This window comes from Pteropus medius, unplaced genomic scaffold (assembly GCF_902729225.1).
Source record: "Pteropus medius unplaced genomic scaffold, Ma_sr-lr_union100, whole genome shotgun sequence".
NCBI lineage: Eukaryota > Metazoa > Chordata > Mammalia > Chiroptera > Pteropodidae > Pteropus > Pteropus medius.
The window spans coordinates 10,499,008-10,513,296 of NW_024349804.1; the positions used below are offsets into that span (position 1 = coordinate 10,499,008).

Here is a 14,289-nt window from a genome sequence, read left to right on the forward strand (position 1 = left end):
GCTTCCCACTCACTGATGCTGACCATTCCCCCTCCCGCTGCCCATAGAGCCAGTCTACCTGGGTTCAAAACTCAGGTCGCGTTCCTCACGTAGGGCGACCTCACGCAACCCACCTTTCCATGCCTCAGTTTCCCCATCGATAAAACAAGGGTGCTAGTGACCTGCCTCGCAGAGCTATTATTATAAAGTGAACGAATAGGTGGGATGCCCTTATGACAGTGGCCCATGGCAAGCACTATGTGGGTTTTCATCATGATCAATCTTTGCATATCACCAAGGGCAACCCCAAACCCTTACATATGTCTCGATTTTTCGTTCGCCGGTCAGCGTGTCTGCTTGTCACTCTCACCTCACAGCAAGGGTCTTGAGAGCATTTAGCACGGAACGTGGCAAGGAGCGGGAGCTCATTGAGGGTTTTCAGTAAGTGGCCAAAAATGCTGGTTTTCAGCTGTGTTTTCACACTCATAACCTGGTACATGCATTTAATGTAGGACTTCCAACCACGCCAGTTAGGAGCGAGATGAGGGAAGGAGTCATTTTAAGGAGGAGATTTCGGTTTATGACCACAGGCAATAGACGCGACCGAGCCTGAAATAGACAAGGTCTGCTTGCAAAATCTCTAGCATGATTTTAAGCATTTCTTTGTCAAAATATTGACAAAGAAATGAAACAAATATATCTTACTCATGGCCAGGAAAATTGAACGGTGAGAGCGCCATGGACGTCTTTATAGAAGAAATGGAAGAATGAATTGAGAGCTTAGAGGACTTTTGACTAGGCCAAGGTTAGAGCTGGGAAAACCTTTTACAGACGCCGGAAAGGATCATCATTCTCCAGCAAGTTGAAATCATCCCAATTTGCTGAAGCGTTTTAAGGAGTAACACAGTTGAAAGATTTAATTTCTAAATATAAAGCCTCCGTGTAATTATATATACATCACTGTATACATCCCGTGATGGCATTTGCATATTCCAATTTGCCATTGTTTGCACAAAACCACGTTTCTTTTACTGTATGAAAGACACAGAGATTTTTTAGGCAATTTTCCCCAGCGATGCTTGTGGCCTTACCAGCTCATGCAAGACCCTTAACTCTGTTAGGAGCCAACTCCACTGAGTAAGGGATGAAGTTCACGGCTTGGAGTCAGGGGGTCTGAGCTCTAGTGTGACCACTGCATCAAGCTATGATTAATAACTCCCTTCACTTAAGTCTCCAGCTTCCTTGTTTATAAAATTTAAAATAGTACCTTCATCACAAGTCGGATGCTGAGGTCTGAATGACATAATGAGTGCTAAGCTGTGGAGACTGCGAAGCACTGGGACTGTGTCGTGCAAACCCACCTAAGTCCCTTGTGCAAACAGAGGGTCGCCCCAGGGTCTCTGTAAAGTCACGATGGACATTTAGTTGGCTCTGGAGTTAGATAGGCTTGGATTCCTTTTCAGACCCCGCAAACTAGAACTCTTTTTAACCACGAGACCCTCAGTTTCCTGTAGCATAATCGTATTAATAGCAAAGCATTGACTGAATATTTACGATGTCGGATGTGTCACAGAGACCATCTCATTTAATCCCTATTGCAGTTCTCGCTGTTCTTACCCCGAAAGTCGGCGCTGGTGCCTCCAGCTCATGCCTGAAATTTTGTAACTGGACATCTTCCCTTCACCAGACCTGTTCCTTCTCTAATCCTTGTTGCAATGCAAATACTTTATATGCGAGTATATTAATTAGAATTCTCCAAAAATAAATAGATGATAGATAGATAATAGATAGATAGATAGATAGATAGATAGATAGATAGATAGATAGATAGATAGACAGACAGACAGACAGATAGATAGATAGATAGATAGATAGATAGATAGATAGATAGATAGATAAAGTAATTGGCTCATGTAATTAGAAAGGCTAAGAAAAGTTCCAAGACTCCGAGAGTCAATCTGTCATTTCAGTCTGAGTCCAAAGGACTGAGCGTTTTAAGGATGGAAGAACCGGTGGTTAGGGCAGGTGACCTGAAAATTAGAGACCCGAGTTTGTTCTTGCTCTGTGATTTACCAACCAGGGGTCCAGGCAAGACCTGAAACTTGACTTCTCTGAGTCTCAAAAGCTATGCTGAGGGGTTGGTGCATTATAGACAGAGAGCAAATGACGAAAAACAAAGTTCAGGACAAGGTTCCGAACGTTGTTAAGGTGCTCTGCTTATCCCAGGACTTATTATTCCTATTTGCCTTCAAGAGAGGAAAGTAAGCTTGGTTTCCTTCTCCTTCCTCCTGGAAAAGAAAAAATTAAAAAGAGGAAGGGAGAGAGAGAGAGCAAAGGCTGAGGCGGGGTCCATGTTAGGTATCAAATTTCACCTTCTTCTTCTCATGGTCTGTTCTGAGTCCTGCCTTGTCTCACGGCCCCCGCCACCCCACAGACTGCGTATTAATCAAGGATTCCTTCCCAGTGTTAATGCTGTTTCCTTCTTTCATAATCTGGTTCTCACTTCAAGACCTGACTTCAGCCGATGCAAGGACAGACGGTGTGGGGCCCTCTGCCCTGCCAACTTAGCAACCCTGGCAGTGGTTCAGCCCCCGCGTGGAGAGGTCGGGATTTTGCCCACATGGTTTAAAAATACTACAGTGTTTTTAACCTCCGGGAGAAGTGTTGGGCAAACAACCGACAACAGCAGATTTGTGTGTGTGTGTGGATGATGTCACATTTCTAGCCAGATTTTTCTAAACGAGGCTCTGCTCGACATAAACAGCTAACTGTGGCCGCCATTTGAATGCAGAATGCTGATCTGAACACACACTGGGCTCTGAGTCTGGAAGTGGGTCACTGTCTTGATCCTTCCCCCTGCTCACCATGGTGGTCCGTCACCTCGCCTCAGTAGGACGCCACTTCCTCGTTTGAAAGCAAGAGGTTTAGGCTCCAGCCAATTCAGTTCGATCGTTGCTGGCTGGTGCGCGATGGGTTTTTGGTGTGGCAACGGGTTCCAAGATGAGAAACAACTGCAGCCGGCCTCGAGGGATTTATAACTTATTAAGGCATACGCACCCCAAGTTCGTGCCTTTCTCGGGACCCTCTTCGTGGGGTGACCCCCACTGGGAAATCTCGTCCTGGCCGGGTCCTTGTCATCACTCAGGCCTCAGCTCAAATGTCACCTCCGCAGAGGCTCAACCCCAGACCACCTTACATCAGGAAACCGGCTCTCACCTCACACACCCCAGGCCACCCTCTGTCCCATTATCCTGTGACACTCCTCGTCACACTGCACTGTCCCTTATGAATTTCTTTCTCACGGATGTTTCACCAGACACAGTAGCCTCTACCATCACCTGTCCCCTTGGCCTCCGTAGGACAGAGCCACAAATGTTCTAGAGCGTCACAGTGCCCAAGCTGGGAGAGGACACGAGGAAACGGTGGTGACAAACGAATCTGTCACCAGCGTGGTGAGAACTTGCTGACTCTGAGACTCTGCTTTTTCAAGTAGTAATGGTAATGATGATACCAGCGTGGAAGCTTTACTGTGATGATTAAATTATGCATCTGTGCTAAGGGCCTAGAACAGTGAGTGAGCTCTTAGTTACTGTTAGCCCCGCGGAGCTCTTCCAGGGAAAAGTAGTGGGAGCTGAGCAATGACCTTGTATTTCGTGGATGTTGAGTAATTGGTAAGCCACCTTCCATTTCTGTGAATAAAGAATCAAAAGAATCGAAGGAAGCTGAGCAGAGATTTTGAGGAAAAGCACTTTCTGCGTGTGCCTACTCCCTCCGCCTCTGCGATTCCCAAAGAACTTAACAGAAAAGCGGCAAAACTCAGCTAGGACATAAATCCCAAATCAGGAACCACGTTATGCTCAGAATGGCCTTTCACCTCTGACCCGGGAGCTTTCACCCTGAGGCCTGGGTTTACCTTTCTGGGTCTGCCTTCCTGTAGGGCATGTTAGGGAGGCGAGGCCAGGAAGCAGGGGACGCCTGACCGTCCTTCCTGCAGAAAATGAACTTCTATGGGAACAACCCCACCTGCTGCAGTTTCCCAGACGCGACCCAGATGTGCTTGAATGTCAGCTGTGTTTTTACGTCAGATTTTCCCCCAGGAAGCTACCTCTTAGCAATCATGAATTTGTCCAGCTGGGGACAAGGACCTCGTTGAAACCGAGCCCATCTGAAATCCGGCAGAGGACCCGACTTAAGCTCATGCCGCGATCTCCCTTTCGAAAGCGCTAGTACGACGTGAGGGACCACAGCTAATTGGGGGTGGCTCCTCACACATTTCCTGCAGGAGGCAGGATACGAGATGAGAAGGGAGAGGCAATTAGCATGAGGAGAGCTCGTCTCAGAGACCCGGAGTCAGAGGGCCCGAGGACCGACAGAAGCAGGTGCTACACTGTAATAAATCAGAAATGCTGCTGCTAATTAACACAGGTCTACAGCAGGAGCTCTGCTCTCATATAATTTGTAAAAAAAAAAAAAAACACAAAAACAAACAAACAAAAAAAAACATGGATTTTGATCTATTGCAGGAGATGGTACCCCCAGCTAGGAATTTATAAAACAAACAGCATCCCTACCGCGATAATGAACAGTCTCTTGCGTTTTGGGGACATGAGTCTGCATAAGCTGAACGGTGCAGCCCCAGGTCTCGACGCCCTCCTAAGACCAGCTGTGTGATGAGAGCCTGAACTTGGCAGTCTCCACCCCCTGAAAAGATGACACTAAACGACACAGTGTCACCAGGCTTCCTAAGACCAGCAATGTTTCTCATCACCTAAATTTGTTTTGCTCAAAAAAAAAAAAAATTGCAGAAGGAAAGCGAGGGAGAGAAAGAATAGGAGGAAAGAGGTAAAGTTGGATCGGACTTTGCCCGACATATTTTCTGGGCTTTAGAGAGGATGTGAACTAAGAAGCAAATCTGTTTCTGCACAGAACGTTTGTTCATGAAAATCAGTTTCTCTGAGGGAAAATGGGTGACAGGTGGGTACCCCTGAGACTTCTCTCTGTAGATACTATTTTGGCCATTTCTTGCGAGTCTATAATTATTTCAAAAGAAAAAGTTTAAAAATAAGAAAATAATTTTTTTTAAAGCACAGATAAAATGCTCAGTTTCTCCTCCTGTGCGTTCCATTCACAGAAGTTGAAAAAATGATCGAGGCTCTGTTTAAATGGGTTCCAGATGGCGGGCGTGTGGTTACACCCGCATCTTCTTATCTACCTGCAATCGCAAGATAATTTTGTCATCTCGAGCCCCGAAAAGTGCGACGAGGTCAGCAGTGTCGCACTGCTCTGTGAAGGTGAGAAATGAGAGCATGAGTTAAGTGGGATAACTTGCTGAAACACATCCCATCAGCGAAGCTGGGGCTTCTGAATGAAGCCCGACGGCCTCGCAGCTTCACAGCCCCGGCCACGGTCTTATTTGAACGTGCTTCGGCCCTAGAAGTCCTCCCTTCCGTTTTTCTGGTTTCTTGGGTTTGTTTTTTTTGTTTGTTTGTTTTTTTATCATTCTGCCACTGATCTTACCCAAGGGCTCATACCCTGAGTGGATGAGCCAGAAAGTGAAAACTCAACAAACTCGCAGTGTCGAGCCCTGACCCAGAAGTGTCCCATCCAGACCAATAGGCGGCGTGGCACGCGTGGCGTCGCTGGTCCTTGATTCACACGTGAGGTGGCTCCCCAGACGTGTCTGGTGGTCCCATGTTATGCGTTAGTGGCATGAGAGAGGGCCCCGGGGGAAAACGAAGGGCCTGGCTGATGAGACGCCAGGCACAGAACTAGAAGCTCCGTGGGCGGTAAGTGATTTAATCCTCGTGGTCACCCCTCCAAGCATCCTCACTCCCTTTTACGAAGGAGACTCAGAATGGTCGAGTCCTTTGCTCAAAGCCACGGAGCCTTTCAGGGATAGAGCTGGGTAATTTTGACCTGGCCCCCAGCACCTGGAACTCCTCAGATTTTCCCAGTACCCCCTCATATGTCTCGGGGTCCACAGGCCCATAAACTACGCAGGTGGGGGACGGAGGGTAGAGGGCGAGAGGTAAGAACCCAGGAAGCAATTACCACGAAATGAATTGTCACCCAAACAGAAGATGCATGTGGGGGATTTCCCAGACCGTGAGATGTAGGACGACATGGGATGGGACGCGTGGCTCCGGCTCAGGGAGGGTGCAGCCTGTCTCTCTAGATGCTTCTGGGCTGTGTTCCCACTGCTCTCTTCAGGAGCCTTTCCCTCCAGGGAGTTCTGCTGGCTTTTCCACCAGGCATTTAACGATGGCTGCGTCCGCGCTACCTTCGGCATGTACGTTAGGTCAGAGCCAGAGGTATTTACTTAAGAAAACATGAACTTCTACCTTTGCATTTATTTTAAGGGATGCTGGGTTTATTGTGGAATTTCACATCAATTTATATAAAACTAGAGTGTCCAGCGGCCAGAACGAAGGGAACGGTGGACACTTGCAAGGACTTGCTGCCAGCTTAAATGAACAGGGTTAAGGCAAAGAGGAATTAAAACACTCCGAGTGCTCAACGTATACCCCAAACATTGCTAAGTGTCTTTATTTACACTGCGATGTTCATTTCTTGGAATATCTCTAAAATATAAATGTGATTATTATCCCTCAATCGTACACGTGGAAACTAGTTGGAAAGTCAACCGAAACTTGCCCAAGACCCCATAACTCATCATTAATACAGCAGGAATAAGGCAGGCGTTCCTCATCCCAGTCCCCGTGTCTCTCCATGACCCCGGATGGACCTGGCCCCTGTGTCTTGATAGGTCTCAGGAAGCCGCTGGCAACATCAGGTGATTAGTTATTCCGTGTGCTCGCGAAACACGTCTAGCAAAACCCACCTTTTACGTTTGAACGTCGCTCGGCAATCCATTTCAGTGTTTTCTGGAAATTGTGGAGTGCCACATAAGGACACTGTGTGGCTTTAAGGGCATCCTTCGGGTTGAGAGCCCTCAGCCTCCTACGGCCTCCTTTAATTCATTTACTGCATTTCAACTCAAGAAGAGGAAGTCCCACCCGAGCACAGGTCACACCGCCCCAGGTCTGCGGCTGCATGTCACAGGAAACCAAACTTAGGAGGAGCTTCTGCCAGAGGACATTGTGTGGCATTGAGTGTCATTCAACCCGCTGCCTTACGGATCCCCCGCTCCTGGAGCTCACCATGCCACCACAGCCCCCCACGCGGGAGACCGACATCTCAGCACGGGGCCTCGGGCGCTCCCCACGCAGCTCAGGTAAACTAAGCGGGCCGGCTCCATCTGAGCAGGCATCTCACGGTCTAAGTGGAGTGCGGGGCCTGCTATCCAGCATCATAATGCATGAAAAAAGGCCAGCTTTCTTCACTCATTGTTTAAAGATCCTTTCAGTCTGCTGGAAGAAAGACTCGAGATGTCCACCCATAAAACATTAAAAGGCTAACTGTTTTCATTCTCCTCTTTCTGGAGTTGGAACCCCACCCCCCCCACCCCCGCCAGAACGATGGCTACAAAACTCGGGAGGCCGGGCCCGTCGCTAGCTTTCTTGGCTGCCCATCATGGGGACAGCCCACTAGGAGGGCCGCCTTGATTCAAAGTAGGTCACTTGAAAGGGGAAGTTACCTCCTGCAGCCCCTGTGGAGATGTATATTTTTTTAATTTTCTAAATCGCCATGGTTTTATTTCTGCTTTGATGTGACTATAGAATCGTGCAGACCGGGCTTCCGCTCGTGGGGACAAGGTGCCTGAATGAGAGAAAGTTGGGGTGAAACGCTCACCTCGAAGGGGGCCAGGAGGCACCTCCGCCAGGTTCTCCTTGGAGAGAACAAACGAATGATAAACTAGAGTGAGACAGAAAAGAGAGTGAGCGTCGTCGAGGTCCCTGTACTTAGAAAGATGCCGATGCGGCCGAACTTTCTATACTGATTGTGTTATTTTGTGCTAATGTTATTTATCTGATTATCCTCTTTATCTATACTGTGGCACAGCCCCTCAGTGGTGTCGTTTGTCTGGATTCCCAGGGTCCCCTCGAACCCCAGGGAATAGTTATTTGAAAAATCATGAAGACAATGGCAGGTTCGTCTAATCGGAGGTCTACCAGAGAAATGACAAAGTTTCAGAAATTCTTTGAGAAACTTAAGTTAAAATGTGCCCCAGAGAAGCAGGAAGGGCGGCTAGCACCTGTCACTCTGCCTTTTGCCGGCCAGTCTCCATGCATTGACTCACTGAATTCTTGACTCCCAAAGTCAGGTAATGCCTCAAAGTATAGATGAAGAACTTGAGTGGCCAAGTAAACGGTCAAGGCTGCCAGTCGCTAATGGTGTAACAAAGTCAAATCCACAATGATTTGCACCTGAGCTGACTGGTAGGGACGATGGCCAGTTCCTTCGCAGCTTCACGGTTCTCTTTAAATCCATTCCTAGTGTGGTCTTTGGCACTGGCCATCGTCATGGTGACATGTCTCTTCCTTCCCTCCAAGGAGCTTTCTCAGATGACTCTATGAACGAGACCATTGTAAAACCAAGGGCTGTAGTTTTCTGTACCATCTGGCCAGCTCTGGCCTTACCACCGGGAAACCCTGTTTCTAGCTCACTTTGCCATGAGTCAGGTGCCACCTTGAAAAGACTGTAAAATTTAATAAATGACCAAGTTATTCAGGATCCAAACTCTGCCCGTTGGACCAGGCGTGTTACTTTATCTCTTCTGATCTTTGATTCCTACCTCGTTATAATGGATCACGTAACATTTGTATTGAAAACTATTTAGCCTTGATAATACAATCTTTATATTAAATAAAATACGTACATATTAACATTTTATATGTACTCAACAAATGGAGGCTCTTTCTCCAAATGGAGGCTCTTCCTCTCCCCAAATCAGCTCTGGCCTTATTCCTAACTCATGCCCAGAATGGCCACGGAATTTATTAATACAGAGAAAAGTATGAATATTTTATTTTAATAATCTTATTAGAGACTAGTAATATATATCACAGTTGCATAGTCTTGTAGGATCTACAGAGCCTTCGGACAGATGTTCTTATTTAATGAATTTAATGATCTTAACAACTCGATGAAGTTGGCAGAGCAATATTAGGTCATTTAAAAGATGAAACTGGGGCTCAGAGAAGTGGATGAAGGTGGACAGCATGGAGACGTGGAAAGGGAGGAGGCTTTGAGATCAGGCAAACCCGAAAGCAAATGGAGTGTGTGTTTGGCTAAGTGGCTTAAACCGCTCCTAGCTTCGGTTAGCTGCCGGTAGTGTACATTCCGCGGGTTGCTTTGAGGGTGCGAGTGAATCCACTGTCTGTATTCGTATGCGGTGTCTGACGAGGAAGAGACATTCGGGAAATGGACAGATGGCAGCAGCGTGGTGTCGTCGCCGACGCCACACAGGGAGAAGCAGAGCCGGATCTAGGAGTATCCCTTTAGGAATACCACTACACGAAGCACTTACAGCCGCCATCACAGGCAACCGCCAGGGTCTACCTGACCTCTGGAGAGTTACCCGGGCTGTGCCTACCCATCCTCGTGTGAGAGAGAGAGAGAGCGTTCAAAGGGCTCAAATCATTAAATGGAGATAAGTACTTGAATCTAAGTTATACTTAAGACTTTTTAACAGATTGAACCAAAACATCCAGTGATTTTGCAGAGTAAGGTATCAATAAGATAACATCAGGATATGTGGATCAAATATGAGTACTTAATAAAGAACAACAACCGCGAATCACAAAATTATGGAAAACAGCCATCATGGAAATATTTGTGTGATGGTGGTGGTGTTGTTACTTTTTAGACAGACTATACTGGGAATCGTTATCATGATTCTTCAGCTTAAGTTTAATCATATCCTCCAAATAGCAATATCTGGTAAATTGTCATTAGAGTGCCTCATACGTGCTGAACAAGGAATAGTCACGGCTTCTCATTTTTTTAAATAAGCCTACTTATGCTTACTCCATGGAAGAGGATGCTGAGGGCCAGAGAGACTCCATACACCGTCCATTTCACACAGTGAATAAGAGGGAAAGATAGAAAAGAGACCCAGGTCTACCAGGATCCCAAATTCCCGCTCTTCGCCCAGCCCTCCATCCATTCCCTGCTGGATGATTTCAGGGTCACGATCGTAATGCTTTCCCTCAAGCTAATCAGCGTTTCAGACTCCCAGATAGACCACAAGCAATAGCAAAATATGTCGGTTGGATTTTGTGTTTCCTTTGGAGATGTGAATTGAAACATTGTCTCCCAAGTACATAAGCCTGAGAAATGGAACTCCACCACGTTAAGTGACCCTGTGCATCGCTGTTGGCTACCTGAGCTAGAATGAGCCAAAAGCTCTGGACACACCATGGAAATTTAACATCCACGTGTCCAAGGGCACAGCCTTCAATCGCGGTGGGTTCTCGGTTAAATTTAGCATGAGACAAAGGGGAAAGTGGCTAAGAGCCCAAGCTCAACCTCCTTCGTGGAGTCCCCAGGGACCGGAGTTTAGCCATCGGCTTTGCAGATTCAGAAAGCTCATGTCGTACAAGGCACTCGGAGCTGTGGGGCCCAGGGGTGTTGTCTCGCTCCAGCATTCCGGCCCATACATCCATGTTCTGTGACTTTGTTTGACAGTTAAAAGTATACCCAACTATAAGTCCCCCCCCCCCGCCACAGACACACACAGGAGGCAAATCTACACAGGAAACTTGAACACCAGGTCAAAGCTGCGTCATTACAAGAGCTGGACCAGCCAAGCTACTGACGGTCCGATGTCCTGATAGGGGCCTAGGAGCCAGTCTGCCACACGACTACTTACTGACCTTCATGGATCAGGGCACCCTGACTCCTGGGCAAGTCTCGGATCTGCTGACCAGTTCCAACTGTCTGGGAATTCCCGGAGAACACCCCCACTCTCTGCTTATCCTAGACTCCTACTTCCGTTCCAGTCTTTGAGAAACAGATAAGCTGGGATGGGATTCAGACTGTCACTTCTTAGCAGAATGCTTTTAAACGAATTATTTAATCGTTCAGAATTCCTCAAGCGAACCTTTATAAAACGGAATTGCAACACCTAACTTCTGGATTTGTGGTGAGAGATGAGATACAATACATAAAAATTACATACTACAGTATCTAGCAATGAAATGGTAGTCGATGTTATCATTTTTGTACAATTATCACGAGTTTAATTTACCTTCAGACAAACCATCATTAGGTCGTTCGGCCTTTTGTCCCTTGTTAACTATTTCGACCTAAAGAAGTTCTATTTTCGGGTGATTTCTCTAGCAAGCTAATCATCATCTCTGTATTTAATTATTCATCTATCGAAGCCTTAGTAGCGTCTTACAACTCCCCACGTGTACCAATCCTCGGAAGATACTAAGATTTCATGAAAATGATAGAAATGTTTTTAGAAGACTTTCCTGGCCAATTTCACATCCTCGGGGTCCTTCGTGGTACAGACAACATAGAAATTGCTCAGTAATTACCTGTCGAATTATGCTTGCGTACCAGCTTAGAGTTTACAAAAGACTCTCACTTCCATGATCTCGTTTGGTCTTCGAAGAAGGGTGAGTGCTTATATATCTCCATTTTTCAGGCTAGAGATACTGAGACTCGAGTTGTACAATTCAGCATCCCTGGGCTTACAGACCAGTCTGCCCGACAGCGCGCTAGGGAAGCCTCCTGAAGGAAGGACAGAAAAAGAGTTAAAATCATTGGGAGGAAGTTCAGTTCGGGAGTTAAGCTCTAAATGCACTTGATGTTACAAATTAGGTGATGATCTCATCTGAATTCATACTGTGCGTTTGTTCACTGGGCAAATTTGGCTTAAGAGGACTCTTGCTGAACAAAACGACGGAATTGTTTAATACTGAAAACTCTGAGTCATTCAGATCGTTGCCTTATGGCAGGATCTAAATTAAACAGGATGTTCTACATAGGCTTCTGGCATTCAGTAAGTGGTATTATTATTATTATTATTATTATTATTATCATCATCATCATCATCATCATCATCATCATTATCATTTTTATTACATTACTCTTAGTTCATTCTTGGTTCGATGACCTGGTTTTTCATGCCTCTTCTTTAGACTTTAAGTTTCTCTGAAATTTCTTTGAGGCTCTTCTTATCATGAAACAGCTCCTCAAGAAATGACTAGAATATGGCAGGTGCTTAGCAAATGACTGTTTAAAGAAAGACGGTGCCTTCAGCTCTGGGCTGTGGTGTTCGCAATGTCCGCAGGAGATAGGGCTGGCCTCTGAGTTGAGGCATGTATATCTCAATCCCTGAATCTCGGTGTACTTTCTTACACCTTCCTTTATTCCTAAAATGCACCGTCAGGACTGCCCCTCAGGCATTCATCAGTCAGTGGAGAGTCTGTCACTGGCCTGCCAGTACCCTCCCCCGTTCGGCGTGGTCCTACCCTCCTGTGAGAGAGCCAAGGGAAAACAGGGATGAGGTAAACACGTAAACTTTCCAAAAAAAAAGAAGAAAACTTCTAATGAGGCTGTTGATCATTTTTTTTTTCCTAGAGTCTCATTTTATCTGAATGGTAACACAACTTTAATATCAAAGAACAGAAAGAAAGAAGATAGGGAGGAGGAACATTGAGGAAGAAAGGAGGGAGGGCAGAAGGAAGAGAAGAGGAAGAGGAAATAGAATGAATGAGAAAAGAGAGAGTAAAGAGACAGACTATTTACCACAGAATGGAATAAAGGGGAGGGAAAAAAAAATACTGAACAAAAGGAGCCTCTTCCACAAAAGAGAAACAGAGATGGCTTTTGAAAACAACTACCAGGAGTAATAAATTCCAGAACTGGAGATTTCAAGGGCTCATTAAGGTTTTTTCCAAAATCATTTAAAAAAAAAAAAAAAAAACGAATGTACGCACACTTTGCCTCAAGATATTTAAGGGAAGTTACTTGTTACCAACACAGTTTCAAAATATTTCTTTTTAAAAAATGCCCACTCATAATAGCAGAAAAACTAGGAGAGGAAAAAAAAAACCTGTAACAATCCATTTGACTTCAATGCCTCCGTTCGTCAGAAATCCAATAAAATTAAATGTTGCATTTAATCCAGTTTAGCTGATCGCCCTGACCAGGGGATAGAATTAGAAATCCAATCATCATATTTCTTTTTCTAAGTAAGAACATCTCTAAAATGTAAGTTAATCATTTTGATATGAAAATAGAGAAAAATACGTAAAATTATGACCCAATGGATAGATATCTGAGAACTCTTGATTTCAAAATGTTTACTCAAAGTTCATTACATGTGTCCTCTCTCCGCACCCCCTCTTTCTCTCCCCCCACCCCCCGACCCTCCTTCCCAAATATACACACGTTACTCCCTCCCTCAACTCCAAATAATATCCATCATTTTGGATTTGCTCGATATAATTGTGTAGAGAGAATCAGATGTATGTTGTATGTATTTTACATTCAGTCCTTTCTTTGTTTTCCTGTCTTAATGAGAAAAAGCATGGAGTCTTAATTTAGATCTTCTCTTCCAGCCTTGACCCAGTTTGAGTGGCACGGCTATGTCTGACCTTCCTGATTTTAATATTCTCTTCAGCAATTCGTAGTTTGCTTCTAGTCATTTCCTACCTCTCTTTGGGTAGATTGTCATTATTAGAATGATGGCTCTTAAACTTTGAAACGAACAGGGGCTAGCATTTTTATAAGCTTTATCTTCGAGGAATAAGTGAGGAACGTTTGAGAGCAAAAACATTTCTAGACTGAAAAGCATTGTTTTCCCTTCATGAAATGTTAATTTCGGATCGGGTGAAATGCAGCAGAAATATTTATGAGCAAATGTCTCTTTGCGAGCCCGGTTTGGTAGCACCGGTGAATCCCCTAGTGGAGAACCAGTGTTCCCCAGGATAAAACGAGGAAATGGGATGTGTTTCTTTACATACTTCCAGCTGTGCAAACCGCTAATGATACCATAAGGGTATTAATTATTTTCGGATTAAGATCCGCACCAAAATCCAATCTGCTTACGAAACGCGTCTTTTCCTCCTAACGCGTCTGCTGAGACCCCGCAGGTGGGTCACAAGCTCGGAAGCAGCCGCCCCGGTTTCGACGCTCAATGGGATGGACGATCTTTGGACGTCTTAAGCTCACTCCCAAACCGGAACACCCTCCGTCCTTTACTTTAGTTTTCTGAAATACTTATGTGTTTCAACCACTAAATTCACGATCTCAACAAAGTGCCTTTCAAACCCACCAAGCAATCAATCGATCGCCTCCAAAACCGTGGGCTCGTTTGGCCGAATGGGTGGTTGGGGCAGGAACCCCTTACTCACAGGCCAGCACCCATGCTGTGCAGCTCGCTCACGTGGC

The 14,289-nt window shown here is 45.6% G+C and overlaps 1 protein-coding gene across 1 annotated transcript in view; it reads left to right on the plus strand.

Annotated features, from left to right (window-relative positions):
* Window positions 1-7,053: 7,053 nt before the first annotated feature.
* The window catches only part of CLNK (cytokine dependent hematopoietic cell linker), a 123,669-nt gene continuing 116,433 nt past the window's right edge, over window positions 7,054-14,289 (plus strand). The window contains exon 1 of the mRNA XM_039838182.1: window positions 7,054-7,213. The gene's annotated coding sequence lies outside the window, so the exon portion shown is untranslated. The remainder of the gene's footprint in view (window positions 7,214-14,289) is intronic.